Raw genomic sequence first — 22706 nt, 5'->3', positions numbered from 1 at the left:
TGAATGTTACTATCGCTTTCCATTGTAAATGTTTCTTGAATTATTAATACTCCATGTTTAATGTATTGAATTGATTGTTGATTATCTGTTCGGAACCTCACTGAGCTTTTAGCTCACCCCTTTAGTTTTGTTTTCCTTAACAGGGGACGGCGAGCAGGATGAGAGCATAGACTAGCATAGTCTAGGTATTTTGTTTCTTTTGTAATGGTTCTCGCCCTAGTGCTTGGCACGGGCTGGTTGTATGGTGAAGTTAGAACCTTTGTACATTTGATGGCTGTACTTCCTTTTGAGATAGCAATATATATAAGTTCCGCTTTAAGTTTGGATTGCTGCCCTATTTATTCTTGTGATTTATTCTGGATTTGATTAAGGAACGACTGAGTCCCGGCGAGAGCCGGGCAGGCGACTCGCCGAACCCTTTGGTTCGCCTTAGGGGGAGGTGGGGCCGTCACAGGTGGTATCAGAGCTTAGGCTTCAGATTCCTGTAGTGTATCCTAGGCTTGAAGTTTAGGATGCCGGACTGTGGGATTTGATTTGATTCGATTTGACTTGAGAGTTAAGCGATTGAGGGATAAAACCTATAGCTGCTTCGCGTGGTTTCGGCGCGGAGTGACCCTGGACTAAGTGGTGAATAAGTATGAGGGACTAAGTGAAGCTATGAATTGCGAATGTTATAGGCCTTAAATCTTTCTCATGGTATCTGAGGATCATAGATAGGTATGTTAGGTAGGAATTCCGATTGTAGATAGTTTACTCTTGGGACTGCAGCTCGAGATGTGGATTATCTTATTTCGGATTCTTGTGCCTGAGTACTCCAGAGTTGAGCGCCGTACTTGAGACTTGCATTTTGGGAACATGAACAGGCTTTGTCTGACTAGAATGAGCACAAGACGTTAGTAAGTGACGTGAGGGACATCTAGTTTGGATAGTAAGTGATGTGAGGGACTGGACGGGCTGATACTGGGACGACTTCGCCTTTTCCTTTTGATTTATCTGTATATTGTTACTACATGACGTTAGTATACATGTGTATACATGGTTATCTGTCCAACTTGATATGTATTTGTGTATTTGCTTATCCGTCTTCTTGATATGGCGTGTTATGTGCGTCTATATTTATTTGTGTATTTGGAAAGCTAGAATTTCTTACAATAGTCGATTTACTGTGTTTCATTACTAAATTACCTTTTTGGGGGAAAAGAAAAAAAAAGAGAAGGAAAAACATATATATGGACGGGAGACGTAGTCGTGGACGTGGTCGAGGCCGGGGAACTGAGCGGACCCCGGAAGCAAGAGAAGAAAGAGAAATAGTGGCCGTGTGAGAACCCTCATTTTAAAACACAATTTCCTCAATTAATTGCCTTATTCTAGGATTTAAATCATATATTATATGCCCTTACATTAGCTTTTCTAGGTGTTACAATAATTTTCATGCATTACACTTCATTCCTTTTTACTTGAAGAAAAAAAACATTTTTCTTGAATTGATTTTAATTATACACCACTTACATTTTACCAAGTGTCTTTATATTAGTGGTAGAAATCTTACATGTAGGATTATAGGTGTTAAAGAATTATTGGTGCACTTGGAAAGATTAGTTAGAAGTGTTAAAGTATTATTGGTGCACTTGGAAAGATTAGTTAGAAGTGTTAAAGTATTATTGGTGCACTTGGAAAGGTTAGTTAGAGGTGTTAAAATATTATTGGTGCATTTGGAAAGGTTAAGACACCATTAGTCAAAGATTAAGAGAGAATTGGACAAGTAAGTGGACATGTGGCAAAATCCTAGCCAAGCATCTTGTTGGAACCAAGATTAGAAGACTATATAAACTAGCCAAAGCCTTCTTTTTTTCTTGAGTGCTGGCCGAAATTCTGGTTCAAGAGAGAGAGAAAAAGTGAGCCACATAATCTTGTTTTCTTACTCTAGCAAACCAAGAACAACAATCAAGAGAGAAAAAAAAAATCTGAATTAGTGAGAGAGTTCCTACAACTCCAAGTGCTTGATCCAAGCTTGAGGACTTACTTTGGTGAAGTGATTTTGGTGATTCAAGCTCACTATAAGAGAGGTATATGTTCTTTAAATCCTTGTTTTGATGATAGATCATGCACTTGAAAGTGTTAATAGCAAAGATACAAGTTGTTTGGTTGAGATGTTGAGTTAGTTTCTTGAAGTAAATAAGTAGTAGCTAGGTTTCTTAGTATGCATACCAAGTGTATGATGAAATGTTTGATTCTTGTTCATGTTTGTTTATGAGGTATGATTATGTTTTAAACCTCTTCTGAGCTAGAACTACCACTTGATATGATGATTGAGTAGAAAACATGTAAGGATGAAGATTGAACAAATGTTGAAAAGTGTAGGCTGGTTGCTTTGTCTAAGCTGGCCGGTTCTTGTAGGAGGGATTTCCCCTCAATCTTGTTGTTAAATTGTGTCCTAATCAAGCCTAATAAACTAGGTTAAATATTGGTTAAGCCTATGAGCAAGTTGGAATGGAGTTGAAGCAAGTAAAGTGGTAATTTTGAACCATTAGTAGACTGTTTTAGGACTCTTGTAGTTATGGGATCATTATGGCTACCTTAGATCGTGTTGTATATTATATTGTGAACTCCATTGATTCTAAGTGACTTGAATCCTTGTATATGATTACTTGAGGAGTGAATTGGGTGAATTTGGATCAAAACTAATGAAGTTAGCCCTAGAACTAGAGTAGTTTGGTATAGGATTAATGTTGATCCAGGGTTGGAAAAACAGCCACCTTGTCTGAATTACTGTTGTTGATAGGAGATGAACCACGGTGTGATCTTGGTACCGTTGGAAAGCCCTTCGAGTCTAGTTTCCAACGCCACTGACAGCACCTAATTTCGACTTTTCTACAGTGAGTTATGACCATTTTCCTAAGACTGCCAGGGCATGACTGTGCAACCCGAGAAGAAATCCTTAAGCATAATTGGAACTTTTCTTTTGCCAAACTTTCATGCACCTACTAAACTTGTTTTCTCATGAACTTTTACCATAGTTTGGACCTTGTTTGCATGACGGATTAAGTAGCTTAGACTACTCACTTGGTCTCTTATTAAGCCTAACCTAGTGGGGCATGAATCTAATTGTTAACGATTTCACTCGTTGCCCTAGGTTTGGGAAACGAAGGTGACCGTAACTAAGACGGTTGACATCGATTGCTTCTTTTGATTGACAGGTGAGTGTTCCACTACCTGCTACCTGCTTATGTGAAATATTTGAATACTTGATTTACGACTGTTTGAGCCAAACTCTGATTTGATAAAAGTGGAGGCGAGGGTGTACTTTATCGCACTCGTCCTCCTTCATTTTCACTGAGGCTCTGTATACTGTTATTGTGAAATGTGAATTCTCTATATGTGACTGTGCTTGAGTTGTTTGGGTGACATCCCATCAACTACTACTACTGTTTGGGTACCCAACCTCATAGGTGTGAGGACTCGCAAAAACTATTATTTTATGCCTAATTTATGGCTTAATAAATTATTTAATTGGATTTTATTTCCAAGGAATATTTTCTAGTCTTATTAGACCTAAATACATGGTAATATAACTTCGTTATATTTTTAAAATGATTCGTTTCGAAAATTAATTTCCTAGAGCGCGTTTAGTAAAAATAGTGAATAGTACTTGGAGATTTTATCCGCGTATTAGCACAATAAGCTTGGAATATTGGAGACTTGTACCATGGTCCTAAAATAGGTAATTTAAGTATAAATATTCAAGTGATAGTTAGTAGTGCAATCGTTATAAGAATTTTTCGAAAGTTTCGCGTTATAGCGGTAAAATGGGCGGTACGCGTTTTCACACGCGCGACTTTATTTGAGGAACTTTAGACCCTTGTTTCGAGACAATTAAGAGTGAATAATATCTATATTAACATGAGTGCATTAGAGGTTTAGTGCACTAGTGAACCAAACGCGCGAGAAATCAAGTCCAAACGCACCCTAAATTACACTATTTCGAGTTGACTTTGAGGTGCATTTTGCACCACACAAAGAATCTTCCTTTGGAAGCCAATTGCATCAGCACTCTCTCTCTCTCTTCACCTCACTTGGCCGAACAACAAGAAGGAGAAGAGCTCTCCATTGAAATCATGTGCCGTCGGTGGCGTTTGAAACTAGACATTCCTAGCTTTAATTTGGTATATAATACACGTTCTGATTCCTTGTGAGCAAGCCGAACCAAATGTTTTAATTCGCTGTCCTGTTGCTCTGTTCATCTGGAATGAAGTGTTCAGGCAGCAACTTGATGCCCAAATTTGAACCAGATGGGTGCCGAATTTGGAAATGATTTCTTCTGTGATATTTTAACTCTATGAATGTATTTTCCAACAGCATAAGGCATGCTCGATTTCGAGCTATAATGACTGAGTTGTGACTGAATCAAGTGAACTGCTCTGTTTTGGAAAACCCTAATGTTGGGACTGGTTTGGAACCAAATCTTGGAATGAACTTGTTAGTTGATGTTTTAGTATTAAACACTTACCAAAGATATTATGGGTGTATCTTAGACCCTTATTTCACAAATGAACCATGGTTGGATAACTTTCTTGGTTAGACGATTGCAAATTGGGAAATGCAAGTCAAAGGCAGTTTGCCTTAGGATTTTCTTGAACTTCGGTTGGCTCATTAACTACCTTACCGAAGGTATTTTTCCCCGAAATTCGATAGAGAGATACCTTCCATATAGTATTGAAACACTGCCAATTTTGGTGCCAATTCAAGTTCGTTTCGATACCTAATTAAAATTCCAAAGTTGGGGGTTCAAATCTGGAAATTCTTCTCCAGTCTTGAATTTGCTCAACTTCGGGCTACCGTATCTCGGTGCTCGAAACTCCGATTCTTGATCCGCTTGTTTTTTCATACACTTCACTTGCAACACTAATTGAGCTGAAAATTTCAGAGGCCGGTTTGCAACGTACGAATCGTGCCGAATTTTCAAAGTTGGCCAAAAACCAACTTCGTTCTGCCATGAAAACCGACCCTGCATCTTCAAGCTCATTTTCGACCACTTTTCACTTTGATTCATGGAAAAGTGTCTTCTAGAAACTTATAGTACTCTCTAAGAGGTTTCCAACGGTATAAAGTTTTCCAATTTTCGACTTATACCGAGCGAGTTACGATTTTTCAAAGATTTATCATAAAACTGGAAAATTTTCCAATTCCAAGAAAATAGAGTTTTTCAAAAAACTCTTTATTCTTTTATATTCTTAAACGTTTTGCTTACGATTTTCATGATAAAAACTCAAATAATATTATACCTAATAAAAGGCAAGTTGAACCTCGATTTACGTGTAATTGAGGTTCCTTTTTGCAAAATAATTCTTAGATTGTACTAGTGTACAATCTTTCTTGATAAGTGGGTTAATTGTGTGATTATCCACTACTAATTTGCCAGGCACACAAGGAGACCTTCAAGAGGATCTCACCGTGGACACTTGAACTTCCGGAAAATAATTCTTGTTGAATTGCTCGGTGAGTGTCAAGTGTGTGAATTTTGATACTTGTTTAATTGTGGTATTTGTTGAAAGTTTAAAAATTAAGGGCGGGTGTGTACTTTATCGCACTCGTTCTAATTTCAAATGAATGAATGGAATGTCTTGAATGAATGAATGAAATGAAATGTTATGTCATGAATGCTTGTGTCGTTGGAGTGAACCTCCTCGACTTTCAAATGAATGGGGGACGCCCAAACTCATAGGCCGTCCTTAGACTCGAGCCAGCAATGGGCTTGGTCGGGGATTCGAACGAGCCATGAGATTATAAGCTCGACCTAATAAGAGGTCTTGCTTGGCATACTTGTAGAGTATCGCCCAATAATAGACTTGTGGGCCCTTGAGGTGTACGGTGGACGGAGGGAAGTAAGTGGTGATCTACGGAAATGGAAATACCGACCCGGTTGACAGGAGGGTCAATGCGGGAAGGTATACGAATGACAACGGCAGATCGAGTGGAACTTAGCTCCTGAGAGCTACTATATCCTTGAATTGTTTCTGATTACTTTTCCTGTTTGAATAATTGATTATTGAAAAGACATGGTTTTATTTATTAAATTTGGGTTTGTTATTTGACTAAGTGCTTGCATGTGTGTTCTTGGCCTCACGAGCGTTAGCTCACCCTATAGTTTTGTTTTCCTTAACAGGACCGACTCTTGGAGATATATGGAGAAACCATCCGTTGTAATTTTGTTAAGACTCCTGTTATATATTTTGACTAGGCCCTGGTTTGGGTTGTACTTTTGGAAATTGTAAACTTGAAAGATTTGGGCCCTGATGTGTACTTTGAATTTAAGTCGTTGCATGATTTACCGATGTACTGGTTATACATTAAGTGACTTCTCAAGCTTGAACGCTTCCGCATTATTGTATTCATATTGTTCTCATCGAAGAGATTAGTTCGGTTTGAAATTGAATGGAATTGCTTGAGTCCTGGCGTGAGCTGGGCAGGCGTCCGCGGATACCCTTTGGTCCGCCTTAGGGAGATGTGGGGCGTCACAGTTGGTATCAGAGCACTAGGTTAGAGGTCTATATGGGAGACATATTGGATACTCTACCTTTAAGACTCGATATGGGATGACTTAATCCTACCCTAAGTGATACTTGAGGCGAGCTAGCAACTAAGTTAGTCCTACCTCAAGTGACGATTGGGATGAACCAACGATTAAGTTAGGCATGCATTGCAGGATATTGGAATTAGGTAGTGATTTAAGTTTCTAACCCGAAAGGTATTATTATTGTTATTATTTTGCAGGGATGGCTGATGGAAACGGAGCCCCGGCAGCTAATGGGAATGGCCATGCGAATGGTCATTACGTGCCCCTTAGGACTATCTACTACCGACCTATAGCAGGAGGAGCTCGTGTACGCTACTCACCGCATGATAGATACCCTCGATGTTCGTGTAGGTTGACTTTTGCCTACCCGGACTATGTGGTGCTTGCTTTGGACGACGAGCGTCGTCAGTTGGTGGATGCCAACCGTGATTTACAGGCTGAGGTAGATGAGCTTAGGCAGATGGTTGGCGCTCAGGGTGAGCGGATTGCTGAGCTTGAGGAGGTGCTAGAGGGTGAGGTAGCCACGTCTGCAGTGGTTAACCAGGAGCTTCGGGATACTAGGGCTCGACTCACTAGGTTAGCACGAGATGTCCGTACTCGGGCTTCCGAGATGCTGGTTGATGCTACTAGTCTGGTTGAGGACGCTACTGCAGTGATTCCTGAGGATGAGGAGGAGGATCCCGAGGAGGAGGTTCCTCCTGATAGCCCTGCTATGGACTAGGATCTTGGTCGTTGACCTCTTTTGACTTTTGATGGGTACAGTTAGGACTAGTTAGGGTGACGCGAGTGCTGAGGCCATTGTATTTTGCATGCTTGTGTGGCCTACTTTTGGGCACTTGTTCTTACTTTAGTCTTCTGTGACTAGAAGTATACTTCTGAGCACCTGTGTGCTATATTTTGTGAATTGTCCCTAACTTGCTAATTGTACGAACTTGACCTGCCTATAAATGTAAATTATTGTTAATTTCAATGCTTTCTTGGTTAGTTCTAAATTTGATAAAATTCTTGTTTTCTGCTTAAATTAATTTATTTCTTGCACTAGGCACGTTTAGACTAATGGAGGGATTAAGGAGTGGTCGAGGCCGTGGACGAGCGTCTAGACAGGCCCAACCTCAGGGGGATGACCAGGGATCGGCGACTGGACCGACCCAGGGACAGGAAAACGTTGGGGGTAACCAAGTGGCTACTGCCATCAATAGGATGACTGATATCCTAGAACGTCTAGCGGAGAGACAGGGTCCTGGACCATTTAACCAACCTGGGGGCCAGGATAGAGGAGAGGATAGAGCCCTGGAAAGATTCCTAAAGTTTAATCCGCCTAAGTTTATGGGTGAACCTGACCCCGAAGTAGCGGAGAATTGGTTAGAAAGGATGACCAACATATTCGCCGCTCTAGACTATACTGAGGATAGGCGAGTGAACTTTGCTGCCTTTCAATTTGAGGGAGTAGCCCGTGCTTGGTGGGATTTGATAAAAGGAAAATGGGAAAGAGCTCAAACCCCTTGGACTTGGGAGAATTTCACAAGGGAGTTTAATGAAAAGTTTCTTCCGCCCTTGATCCAAGAGAAAAGGGAGGACGAATTTATTAAGTTGAAACAAGGAACCCTTACTGTCGCAGAGTATGAAGGGAAGTTCACTAAACTTTCCAAATACGCTCCTGAGTTAGTAGCCGATGAACGGAGAAGGATTAGAAGGTTCATACAGGGACTTAATGTGGAACTTCAGGAGGGCCTGGCTGCAGCCCAAATCTCTACTTTTACTGAGGCTTTAGAGAAAGCGCAAAGGGTTGAGAATGCAAGATCTCAAGTGAGGGATTTCCACAATAGAAAGAGGAATTTCCCTAGTCGCACTACTGGGCAGACCAGTAAGTTTGTTCACCCTTCTAAAAAGGGAAGAGGGGAAGGGGGAACGAGAACTGCTGGAGCTTCTAGGGGAGCTCTATCTAGGGGAGGTCGTGGCGGGACGACTCAAGCTAGGGGAGCACCATCTGTTGGATCGACTGTGACCCCTCAAGTTACTTGTGGGTATTGTGGTAAACCCAACCACTCTGAGAATGACTGCTGGAGAAAGCTGGGAAAATGCTTACTGTGTGGGAGCACTGAGCATCAGATTGCAAGTTGTCCGAAATCGTCAAAGACAGGGGGAAGCCTGCAGAGACCTGAAAAATCAACCTCTAAGCAGACCAGTGCCGGAGGGAGTCGACCGAAAGTACCGGCTAGGGTCTACGCATTGGACTATCCACAAGCTCCAGATGCGACCGAAGTGGTCGAAGGTACAATTCCAATCTTTCACCGCCTAGCTAGGGTTTTAATTGATCCGGGTGCAACGCACTCTTTTGTAAACCCTGATTTCATGAGTGGAATAGACTTGAAGCCAATTAAGTTACCATATGACTTGGAGGTTAAAACACCCACTGGGGACAAAAGTCTAATTGCTAATATGGTGTATAAGAATAGTGAAATTTGCGTGAGGGAAAGAAAATTGCTGGCCGATTTGATAGGCTTAGCGATTAAAGGATATGATGTGATCCTAGGGATGGATTGGTTAGCCCGTTATAATGCTCAACTGAATTGTAGGACGAAAATGGTAGAATTGTGTATTCCAGGGGAAGCAACCTTGAAATTGGATGTGAGGGGTAAGTTAGCCTCGTCTGCACTTATTTCGGGAATTCGGGCTAGAAAGTTGTTAAGTAAAGGAGCTCAAGGGTATTTGGCTTTTCTTATTAATACTCCTAGCGATAAGGTGAATCTGGAGGACACACCGGTAGTAAAAGAATTTTCTGATGTTTTTCCTGAAGAATTGGAGTCTCTACCTCCGGAACGGGAAATAGCTTTTAAAATTGATTTAACTCCGGGAACAGCACCTATATCAAGGACACCATACAGGATGGCTCCAGCTGAGTTGAAGGAGTTGAAGTTACAATTACAGGATTTGTTGGAACGAGGTTTTATACGAGAGAGTGATTCTCCGTGGGGAGCCCCAGTTTTGTTTGTAAAGAAGAAAGATGGGAGTTTGAGGTTATGTATAGATTATCGAGGTTTAAATGATGTTACGATTAAGAATAAATACCCACTACCCCACATCGATGAACTGTTTGATCAATTGCAAGGGGCGGTAGTGTTTTCAAAGTTGGATCTAAGGCAAGGTTACTATCAATTGAGGATTTTGGAAAAGGACATACCTAAGACTGCTTTCAACTCGAGGTATGGGCACTTCGAGTTTGCAGTGATGCCTTTTGGGTTAACCAATGCACCTGCCGCTTTCATGGATTTAATGCATAGGGTTTTTAAGCCTTACTTGGATCAATTTGTGGTGATTTTCATTGATGACATTTTAGTGTATTCTAAGAATGTGAAAGATCACGAGAAACATTTGAGAATTGTTTTACAAATCTTGAGGGAACATCAGTTATATGCTAAGTTTAGCAAGTGTGAATTCTGGCTGAAGGAAGTGACTTTCCTAGGGCATATAATTTCTAAGGATGGAATTAAAGTGGATCCAGCTAAAGTGGAAGCTGTTTCGAAATGGAAACGACCGGAAAACCCAACGGAAGTTCGGAGTTTTATAGGATTGGCAGGATATTACCGGAGATTCATCCAGGATTTTTCGAAAATTGCTGGACCTATGACTGAGTTGACCAAGAAAAATGGAAAGTTTATTTGGAGTTCTAAGTGTGAAGGAAGTTTTCAGGAGTTGAAAAGACGGCTGACTAGAGCGCCTGTTCTAGCTCTACCAAATGGACATGATAGTTTTGTGGTTTACACAGATGCATCTAAGGAAGGTTTGGGATGTGTTTTGATGCAAAATGATAAAGTGATAGCTTATGCCTCTAGAAAATTGAAGCCGCATGAAGGGAACTATCCGACCCATGATTTGGAGTTAGCGGCTGTGGTCTTTGCTTTGAAGAAATGGAGACACTATTTATACGGAGTGACATTTGAGGTTTTTACAGATCACAAAAGCCTTAAGTACTTATTTTCTCAGAAGGAGCTGAATTTAAGGCAACGTAGATGGATGGAATTTTTGGAAGATTATGACTGCACGATTAAGTACCATCCTGGGAAGGCCAATGTAGTGGCCGATGCTTTGAGCCGTCAGGTACAAATGGCTGGATTGATGGTTAAGGAATTTCGATTGTTGGAAGAAGTTAGCTATTGGAATCCCCGATTAGAACCAAGGAAAGTGATTTTGGGGAACATTGTGATAACCTCCACTTTATTGGGACGTATTAAGGAATCTCAGGAAAAGGACCCTGAAATGCAAAAGTTGGTGGAGAAAGTCAAGATGGGAGACCAGACCGATTTCACTTTGGGATCAGATGGAATATTGAGATTTCGAAATCGGGTGGTTATGCCAAAGGATGAAGGACTTAGAAAAGAAGTTTTGGAAGAGGCACACCGATCAAAGTTTACAGTACATCCAGGAGGGAACAAAATGTACCAAGACTTGAAAGGTCTATATTGGTGGAAAAATATGAAGAAGGAAATTGCCCAATTTGTCCAGACATGCTTGGTTTGTCAACAGGTTAAAGCCGAACATCAGAAACCATCTGGGCTTTTGCAACCTCTAGAAATACCTGAGTGGAAATGGGAAAATATTACCATGGATTTTGTATCAGGCTTACCAAGGACACAGAGAGGCCATGATGCCATTTGGGTGATAGTAGATAGATTGACTAAATCGGCTCATTTTCTGCCGATTAATATGAAATATCCATTGGAGAAGTTGGCCAGATTGTACGTGGATGAGATCATCAGACTACATGGTATACCTGTGAGTATTGTGTCAGATAGGGATCCAAGATTTGTTTCGAGGTTTTGGCAAAAGATGCAAGAAGTGTTGGGGACTAAGTTGAACTTTAGTACCACCTATCATCCCCAGACTGATGGACAATCTGAAAGAACAATTCAAACTCTTGAGGACATGTTGAGGACTTGTGTACTGGACTTTGGAGAGAGTTGGAGTAAGTTTTTAACTTTAGTGGAATTTGCCTATAACAATAGTTTCCACTCTTCTATTCAAATGGCTCCATACGAAGCACTTTATGGTCGGAAGTGTAGATCCCCAATTTGTTGGGATGAAGTAGGTGAACGGAAAATCTTAGACACGACTATTGTATCTTGGATTGAGGAGGCTAATGAGAAGGTGAAATTGATACGGCAAAGAATTCAAACCGCTCAGAGTAGACAAAAGAGTTATGCCGACAATCGGAGGAAGGATTTGGAGTTCACTGTTGGAGATATGGTATTTCTCAAGATTACGCCTTTAAAAGCAAGTTTGATGTCCGGAAAAGGGAAGAAACTACAACCAAGGTTTGTAGGGCCTTATAAGATTATTCAGCGAGTTGGGAATGTAGCCTATAAGCTGGAATTACCACCGAGTTTATCTCGTATTCATAACGTGTTTCATGTGTCCATGCTTAAGAAGTATCATCCAGACCCCTCTCATGTTTTACAACCGGAGAATATTGAGATTGATGAAACCCTGACCTATGAGGAGAGACCGGTAAAACTTCTGGATCGAAAGGTAAAGGAATTGAGGAACAAGCAGATACCACTAGTGAAAGTTTTATGGAAGAACCATGGAGTAGAAGGAGCAACATGGGAAGTTGAAGAGACAATCAAGGAGAAGTATCCAGACTTGTTCATCGACCAAGGTAAATTTCGAGGACGAAATTTTCTTAAGGGGGAGAGGATGTGAGGACTCGCAAAAACTATTATTTTATGCCTAATTTATGGCTTAATAAATTATTTAATTGGATTTTATTTCCAAGGAATATTTTCTAGTCTTATTAGACCTAAATACATGGTAATATAACTTCGTTATATTTTTAAAATGATTCGTTTCGAAAATTAATTTCCTAGAGCGCGTTTAGTAAAAATAGTGAATAGTACTTGGAGATTTTATCCGCGTATTAGCACAATAAGCTTGGAATATTGGAGACTTGTACCATGGTCCTAAAATAGGTAATTTAAGTATAAATATTCAAGTGATAGTTAGTAGTGCAATCGTTATAAGAATTTTTCGAAAGTTTCGCGTTATAGCGGTAAAATGGGCGGTACGCGTTTTCACACGCGCGACTTTATTTGAGGAACTTTAGACCCTTGTTTCGAGACAATTAAGAGTGAATAATATCTATATTAACATGAGTGCATTAGAGGTTTAGTGCACTAGTGAACCAAACGCGCGAGAAATCAAGTCCAAACGCACCCTAAATTACACTATTTCGAGTTGACTTTGAGGTGCATTTTGCACCACACAAAGAATCTTCCTTTGGAAGCCAATTGCATCAGCACTCTCTCTCTCTCTTCACCTCACTTGGCCGAACAACAAGAAGGAGAAGAGCTCTCCATTGTCTTCATTTTTCATCTTCAATCCATGCACCAAAATCCACCCAAATCACACCAAACTTGGAGATCTCTTAGCAAACCACTTGGAGACTACATTTAGCTAACAAAAGGCTGCATCTTCACGGTTTCTTGGAGCTTCAAGAGGGCCGAAATTTTCTGGTCTTGCACACCTAAGGAAGAGGTAATGATCAACCCATGAATTCTTGTCTTTTGGAGGTTATATAGCAAGATTAAGCTCATGCATGCACTTAGTTACTTGTTTTTGGTGTAAAAATGTGATTGTGGGCTCTTGGAATTCCCACACTTGGGTTGTTGTTGCTGATGTGATGATTAATGGTGATTATATTGTTGGTTTAGTGATTATAATGATGCATTAGTGATGGGTAATTAGTGGAAACTTCATTGGGTGTAAGAAGCTAAACTTTCCGATTTTGCCCCTGCTATGTTCGGCCATTTCCAGGCCAAATTTTAATGGTTTAATGGCTTGGATTGGATGTTTATAGGATGTATTTGATGTGTGAAAAATTTCATTGGAAAATATTGGGGTTTGATGGAGCAAATGAATTTTTGTTCGAAACCAGCAAATCTGGAAAACTGATTCGCGTATGCTCTGACCAGCAGTAGTAATTTGGCCATAACTCTGTCCTCGGATGTCGAAATCATGTGCCGTCGGTGGCGTTTGAAACTAGACATTCCTAGCTTTAATTTGGTATATAATGCACGTTCTGATTCCTTGTGAGCAAGCCGAACCAAATGTTTTAAGTTCGCTGTCCTGTTGCTCTGTTCATCTGGAATGAAGTGTTCAGGCAGCAACTTGATGCCCAAATTTGAACCAGATGGGTGCCGAATTTGGAAATGATTTCTTCTGTGATATTTTAACTCTATGAATGTATTTTCCAACGGCGTAAGCCATGCTCGATTTCGAGCTATAATGACTGAGTTGTGACTGAATCAAGTGAACTGCTCTGTTTTGGAAAACCCTAATGTTGGGACTGGTTTGGAACCAAATCTTGGAATGAACTTGTTAGTTGATGTTTTAGTATTAAACACTTACCAAAGATATTATGGGTGTATCTTAGACCCTTATTTCACAAATGAACCATGGTTGGATAACTTTCTTGGTTAGACGATTGCAAATTGGGAAATGCAAGTCAAAGGCAGTTTGCCTTAGGATTTTCTTGAACTTCGGTTGGCTCATTAACTACCTTACCGAAGGTATTTTTCCCCGAAATTCGATAGAGAGATACCTTCCATATAGTATTGAAACACTGCCAATTTTGGTGCCAATTCAAGTTCGTTTCGATACCTAATTAAAATTCCAAAGTTGGGGGTTCAAATCTGGAAATTCTTCTCCAGTCTTGAATTTGCTCAACTTCGGGCTACCGTATCTCGGTGCTCGAAACTCCGATTCTTGATCCGCTTGTTTTTTCATACACTTCACTTGCAACACTAATTGAGCTGAAAATTTCAGAGGCCGGTTTGCAACGTACGAATCGTGCCGAATTTTCAAAGTTGGCCAAAAACCAACTTCGTTCTGCCATGAAAACCGACCCTGCATCTTCAAGCTCATTTTCGACCACTTTTCACTTTGATTCATGGAAAAGTGTCTTCTAGAAACTTATAGTACTCTCTAAGAGGTTTCCAACGGTATAAATTTTTCCAATTTTCGACTTATACCGAGCGAGTTACGATTTTTCAAAGATTTATCATAAAACTGGAAAATTTTCCAATTCCAAGAAAATAGAGTTTTTCAAAAAACTCTTTATTCTTTTATATTCTTAAACGTTTTGCTTACGATTTTCATGATAAAAACTCAAATAATATTATACCTAATAAAAGGCAAGTTGAACCTCGATTTACGTGTAATTGAGGTTCCTTTTTGCAAAATAATTCTTAGATTGTACTAGTGTACAATCTTTCTTGATAAGTGGGTTAATTGTGTGATTATCCACTACTAATTTGCCAGGCACACAAGGAGACCTTCAAGAGGATCTCACCGTGGACACTTGAACTTCCGGAAAATAATTCTTGTTGAATTGCTCGGTGAGTGTCAAGTGTGTGAATTTTGATACTTGTTTAATTGTGGTATTTGTTGAAAGTTTAAAAATTAAGGGCGGGTGTGTACTTTATCGCACTCGTTCTAATTTCAAATGAATGAATGGAATGTCTTGAATGAATGAATGAAATGAAATGTTATGTCATGAATGCTTGTGTCGTTGGAGTGAACCTCCTCGACTTTCAAATGAATGGGGGACGCCCAAACTCATAGGCCGTCCTTAGACTCGAGCCAGCAATGGGCTTGGTCGGGGATTCGAACGAGCCATGAGATTATAAGCTCGACCTAATAAGAGGTCTTGCTTGGCATACTTGTAGAGTATCGCCCAATAATAGACTTGTGGGCCCTTGAGGTGTACGGTGGACGGAGGGAAGTAAGTGGTGATCTACGGAAATGGAAATACCGACCCGGTTGACAGGAGGGTGAATGCGGGAAGGTATACGAATGACAACGGCAGATCGAGTGGAACTTAGCTCCTGAGAGCTACTATATCCTTGAATTGTTTCTGATTACTTTTCCTGTTTGAATAATTGATTATTGAAAAGACATGGTTTTATTTATTAAATTTGGGTTTGTTATTTGACTAAGTGCTTGCATGTGTGTTCTTGGCCTCACGAGCGTTAGCTCACCCTATAGTTTTGTTTTCCTTAACAGGACCGACTCTTGGAGATATATGGAGAAACCATCCGTTGTAATTTTGTTAAGACTCCTGTTATATATTTTGACTAGGCCCTGGTTTGGGTTGTACTTTTGGAAATTGTAAACTTGAAAGATTTGGGCCCTGATGTGTACTTTGAATTTAAGTCGTTGCATGATTTACCGATGTACTGGTTATACATTAAGTGACTTCTCAAGCTTGAACGCTTCCGCATTATTGTATTCATATTGTTCTCATCGAAGAGATTAGTTCGGTTTGAAATTGAATGGAATTGCTTGAGTCCTGGCGTGAGCTGGGCAGGCGTCCGCGGATACCCTTTGGTCCGCCTTAGGGAGATGTGGGGCGTCACAATAGGCGAGTCGGTTCTATCGAGCCAGCAAGGGCTTGGTCGAAAAGGCCGATAAACCTTGAGGACTGTTTACTGTTCACTGAAACCGGTATACTCGAGTATTACCTAACTACTGTTTATGAAGTGCGGGCCCGGTGGGGGGTTGATTGGTGGACGGAGACAGGTGAAAGTGGTGTTCTACGGACTAAATATTCTGTGTATACAAGTGTTGACGGAGTGTCAACGAAGACATTTATGATCAAGCTCAAGGGAATTTTGGCTTTTGAAAGCCACCCGTATCCTTGAATTGAATTGTGGATTAATTGTTATTGCATCAGAGGGTATTTACTTGATTACTCTATGCCTTAATTTGACTATGTGTTTACTTGTTTTACTTGGAACCTCACTGAGCTTTAGCTCACCCCACTCCCTTTGTTTTCCTTAACAGATCGGGGATGGACTAACGGTCAAGAGCTCGCTTAGCTTTGTTTTGCTTGAACTTGTAAATTTTATTAAGATGACTTTACCTTTTACTGTTGTAAGCTTGAATTTCTAAGTTTGACTTATGTTATGAAATTGTAGTATGAAGTGGTAAGTGTGACTCTTAGCTTGCCATATTAAGTTTGGAAAGTTGATTGATAGTTATGTGTTATTAGGGTTGTATAATTTAATTTGAAGTTATTTTCCCAGTTATTTTGGGTTGCTAGTTCTTTGATCGACTGAGTCCCGGCGAGAGCTGGGCAGGCAGTGCGCTGATACCCTAGGGTTCGCCCTAGGGAGAGGTGGGGCTGTCACAGGCCGAGCAAGAACAGGGACCGAGGGTTGAGGCTGGAGATCAAATGGCAACGGCGATGCAACAAATGACAAATATCCTGGCACGACTGGTAGATCAACAGGGTCAAATGCCAGTGAATCAACCCCGAAATCCTGCGATCGGAGAGGATAAGGCTCTTGAGAGATTCCAAAAGTTTCTACCTTCGAAATTTCAAGGAGGGCCTGATCCGGATATAGCTGAGCAGTGGTTGGAGGCAATGATTAATATCTTCGCGGCTTTGAATTACACGGAGCAAAGACAAGTAAATTTTGCTGTATTTCAATTCGAAGGACCAGCCCGCGCGTGGTGGAATGTAATTAAAGCCAAGTGGGAAAGAGAACAGACGGTATGGACATGGGCGAACTTTGTAAGGGAATTTAACGAAAAGTATCTCCCACCTTTAGTCCAAGAAAGGAGAGAGGACGAATTTATTGGGTTGCGTCAGGGAACCCTAAGTGTGGCCGAATATGAGACCAAATTTACTAGACTGTCTAAATTCGCTTCCGAATTGGTGGTTACGGAGCGACGGAGAATAAGACGATTTATACAAGGACTAAATTTGGAAATCCAGGAGGCATTAGCGGCAGTTCAAGTTAATACGTTTACAGAAGCTCTTGAGAAGGCCCAAAGAATTGAGAATGTGAAAGCCCAAGTAAAAGCCTGTCAAACGCGAAAAAGAGATACATCCAACAGCACACCTGAGGAATCCAGAGAAAAGACAATGCTCTCCAAAGTGCAAAAAGTGAACCATTCACCTCGCCCACCTTGGACATTAAGAGTACTAGATGAAAGGTCTATGAAAGGAAGTCAGATCGGATCAAAGGACATTTCTCGAGAAGATCCAACAGTAGCTCCTCGATTGGCCTGTGGATACTGTGGAAAGGCAAATCACACTGAGAATGATTGCTGGCGGAAAAGGGGAAAATGTTTGATTTGTGGGAGTAGCCCTAAGAGCATCTTGACCAAGACACTTTGGCTTCTTACTTAACCAATTTTTTCACCTTTCCTCTCCATATTTCTGCTGCTGGCCGAACCAAAGAGTGTGAGAAAGTGAGAGCAAGAAAAAAAACATTCCATCTTCTTGATTTGCTTCAACCCAAGTAACAAATCCAATTCTAAACCGATTAAAGTACTAAGTGTGAGTTGGGAAGCTTGAGGAACCAAGAAATTTCAAAGGGAGTGAACTATCACTCATCCAAGTCTTGCTTTAGAGGTACAAATCTGGTCATGATCCTTGTTGCTTAAATTTTGGGTTTAAGATGATTTTTAGCTTAAGTTTTGGCTTACTTTCATGATTATGCAAGTGGTTGTGATGAATTTTGGGATGAATAAGCAAGCTAGGGTTTCATAGCTCTCTGCCTAAACTTGTTGTATGATTGTAAATGTTGTAATTAAGGTTATATAAGGTTGTTTGGTGGTGATTAGAACCAGAAAATTGAGAAAGTTCCATTGTTTACAAAAAATTCCAGATTTCTGGAAAATTCTGCTTCCATTCTGTCCGGTTCTGTAACCTCATGTTATAGGCCGAATTGGCCTTAGGTCAAAGAATAAAAGTTGTATAGAATGGTATTTTATAGGTGCCTACAAAATTTGAGCTCAATCGGAGCAACGTAGGACATGAAAAGTCCAAAATACCCTTACTGTTTTAAGTATTTCCCAAGCAGTCCGTGTGATCAGTTAAGTCCAGTTTATCACGTTTTTCGACTAGGATCCATTCTGATTTAGCTTTTTGCCAAAACATTAAAGTTGTATTATTCTGAATTATATTTCAAATGCCTCTAAGAACACCTGATTCGGACTTGTGTACTCTGAGATATGTCCATTACAGTGTTCTGCGTTTAAACAGCCGACAAATTGGTTTCTGGTTTAGTAATTTGAGACTTTGACTAAGTTACATTAGGAACTGGACTAAGTGACCTTCATGAATGTTGTAGCTCTGTGTCTTAGCTTCAAAACGGCATAGGTTTCGTCTCAATCCGATAAGCGTAGCTTCAGAAATGTTATTTCCGCATTCGTACATCAAATCTGTCTTGTGCTAAGTTGTATTTCTACACTTGTGATTGTCGTAATTCTTATTCTTATGATATTGTGAGCCTATGGAACGTCTCTTGACTTGAATTGCTTATGTGTGATGTTGGGTTGTGGTTGAGGAAAAATAATGAAGCCAAAATGGCTGGAAAATTAGGTAAACACAAAGGGCGTGCTGCCCAAATTTTCGCTCGAGGGCTAGGTTTCTATTGGAACTTGTATACTTTTGTTAGGCCAATACCATGACCGGTTTTCCATTTTAAAACATGATTTTTCATCCTGGGGTTCAAACAACCCTCTTCTTACTTGAAAGTCATCTTTACACGTTTTACTCCTAATTAGTCGGGTTTCTTTGTTTCCCTTAAATGTTTTGCTCGATAAACTGTAATATGTTCTCTTGTTCAACCTTAGGTTTCATTGGTGACTAAGGGTAATATCCGGAAGGATATTTTGCACGTTATTTTGCATATCTAGGTGAGTGTTCCTTGTTTGTTATATTCTCCCGGACTTCATGACTTGTTGTTGTTGTTTGATAATGTGTTAAGTGCTTTCAAGGATTTCTAAAACGAGTTTTCTAGGCGAGCGTGTACTTTATCGCGCTCGACCTTAATGAAACGTGAAATTTTCAATGATTTAATGATGGAAACATTAGTTGCGCATGATGTAAGCCTTTTGGCTGAATTGGGCCCTGCCCTTCGTTACCGATCGACTCGAGCCAGAAGCGGACTCGGTCGAGCGATATGGTGACCCTGGGTGAATTTGGTATACTCGAGTATTACCTTGTAGTCCGGCTACGTCCGGATGGGTGGAGTCCGGCCAATGGTCGGATGGGTGGAGTCCGGTCAACGTCCGGAAAAGGGGATGAACGAACAAAAGGATGAACGAGGGATTCTACTTACAAAAAAATGTATTTTCAAACGATTGGAGGAATAAGGGGAAATGTCAGGGGAACGAACGAACAAACGAATAGCTCCATGTGAGCCCGTATCCTTTTAATGAATGTTACTATCGCTTTCCATTGTAAATGTTTCTTGAATTATTAATACTCCATGTTTAATGTATTGAATTGATTGTTGATTATCTGTTCGGAACCTCACTGAGCTTTTAGCTCACCCCTTTAGTTTTGTTTTCCTTAACAGGGGACGGCAAGCAGGATGAGAGCATAGACTAGCCTAGTCTAGGTATTTTGTTTCTTTTGTAATGGTTCTCGCCCTAGTGCTTGGCACGGGCTGGTTGTATGGTGAAGTGAGAACCTTTGTACATTTGATGGCTGTACTTCCTTTTGAGATAGCAATATATATAAGTTCCGCTTTAAGTTTGGATTGCTGCCCTATTTATTCTTGTGATTTATTCTGGATTTGATTAAGGAACGACTGAGTCCCGGCGAGAGCCGGGCAGGCGACTCGCCGAACCCTTTGGTTCGCCTTAGGGGGAGGTGGGGCCGTCACACACCCTTTACTTCCAATCCTTCCACCTAACATACCCCAACCGGGCCCGCACTTCATTTCAGTAGTTTTTGGTAATACTCGAGTTTACCGGAACCAAGGGTCTCATTACCACAAGGTTCCCCAGTACAGTCCCCGTGGCAATTGAATCTTCACGACCAAGCCCTCGCCGGCTCGATCCAATTGACTACCAAACGGGGTTGAGCTCAGTAATGCAGTAAGGCCGTTGGACATCGTCCAAACGACATCATTTCAGTTTCCATGAAATGGAATTCACCAACCAATATATCAAGTTCAGTAATGCAATAAAACGGTAGCCAATCAATGACAATATCAAAAGAGGTGAGGGCGGTCAAGTACACCCTCACCTTAATCAATTCCAATATGCAAGTAAGCCATCAAGGCATCACATAACATTTAACAAAGCCACATAGTAACAATTTAGTGAGTGGTATACTCACCAAGTGAGAAAGTGGTGTTTCATACACCGTGGTCACCATGACGTCGTGAGCTACCGTCACGCCCTAAAACATGTAACACATACAATGAGACTCGAGAACGAGTCACCCAACAATGCTAAACACAACCCCAATAGGGTTTCATATGCATAAATGAACACGATAGCAAACCAGAAATTAAAATTAGCAATAGTCTTGGCCCCGATTAGGAAAAACTGTTTTACACTTATTATGCGGTAATGGCACAACTCTCACTACAAATATCGGTTGGGGGTGTAAGACCCACCGTTTCGAAGCTATGGAACAGGGCTACAACAATGTAGAAGGTCACTCAATCCATTTCCTAGCTTAACTAGGTCGAAGATACGAAATACTATACCAGAATTCCCAAAACAGGTTTGCAAAACGCAGAAAACTGTAATCGGTATATCTCAGTCCATACAAGTCCAAATGCCGAAATTTCAAAGGCATATGTTAGCTAAGACATTCAGCTACATTTCATCAGAAGACACCAACTTCAAAATCCAAACCAATTCCAGTCAAAAAGGCCAATTACTATCGCCGTTTTCACATTCTGCTCAATGCAGAACAGCTACAGTAGAAACGGCATAACTCACTCCACACTCATCCAAATGACCTGAAATTTTACAGGCACCTTAAACACATTAATACCTACAACTTTCATGTTTTGAGAAAAGTCCAATTCGGCCTCTATCCCAGTGATCTAAAACCGGACAGAAATGGGATTCTATGAACCCTAACTTTTCAATTTTCACACCAAATCCAAAATTGATTGCATTTTCCTATCCAATACACCTCATAGAGTCATTATCAACCATTATCATTCATCATACAAGGCCACAACATTCATTTCATATTAAACCAGAAAAATTCCCAATAAAATAAAAACTTCACCAAAACTCTTCAAATCAAGAAATAAATCATATAATCCTTCACTCATGCCACCATTAAGCATAATATAACCATCATTAGGTATAGGGGAGAGGTTGAAGCATCACTTACCAAGAAACAAGAGAGAGGAGGATGTTGGACACCTTAAACCTTCAAACCAAGTTCACCAAACAACTTACTATCACTAGAAGATAGTATTTTATGGAGTGAAATGGATGGAAGCAAATGTTTTTGGTTGATTTGCACCAAGTGGAAGCTTGAAATTTGATGAACTTTCTTCCTTGTGGAGCTTGGGATGGCCGGCCAACAAGAAGTGAAGAATGCTGATTTTTTGTGAATTTTTGGAGATATTAACTTAAGTGGTCAAAAGTCAAAAAAATGTCAAAAGGTGAATAGTGTTTCTTAAAAGGCATCCAATGAGGAGATGACATGTGGCACTCTATTAAATGCATTCTTATCATTCTTTTCTCTCTCACATCAATCACTTCACACACACTACTTATCTCTTAACATCCGATAAATTTTAAACAGTATCCGAAACTTAACCTTATTGGCCGAATTTTCTGAACTTTTCGCACTAGTGGGTCCCACGTCCACTATTTACTCTTAATTTTCTAAAATTTCTCCAATGCTAGAAAAATCATCTAAAAACTATAATTGCTCATAAAATCCACTAAGAAAATATTTCTAAGCCAGAAAATGCAGAAAACATGCAATTAAGGGGAAATAAACCTTAAGAAAATATTAGGGTTTTTACGGGTTCTCACAATTTACAAGGTATTTCAACAGTTCCACATCAATAAACAACCCAATTACTCACTTGATAAAGCTTGGCACGAAAACGATACAATTCACTGAGCTTGACCGTCACCATCAAAAGCCTCACAATCTGTATTGACAGATTATATACACACATAAGTGAAACGGCCATACAATAGCAGTTTATAACTTAAACGATCGAATACGCTCGAAAATGGTCAAAAATAATAAAAAAAGGTCAAAAATGACGTTAAGGCCAAAAGGAATGTCGAAATCGGCTGAAACGGCTGGATTGGTAACAAAATAACAAAAGTAGACCTAAAC

This window comes from Coffea arabica, chromosome 6c (genome assembly GCF_036785885.1).
Source record: "Coffea arabica cultivar ET-39 chromosome 6c, Coffea Arabica ET-39 HiFi, whole genome shotgun sequence".
Taxonomy (NCBI): Eukaryota; Viridiplantae; Streptophyta; class Magnoliopsida; order Gentianales; family Rubiaceae; genus Coffea; species Coffea arabica.
The sequence above is the reverse complement of the archived record's forward strand: the minus strand, read 5'-3'. Positions refer to the sequence as shown.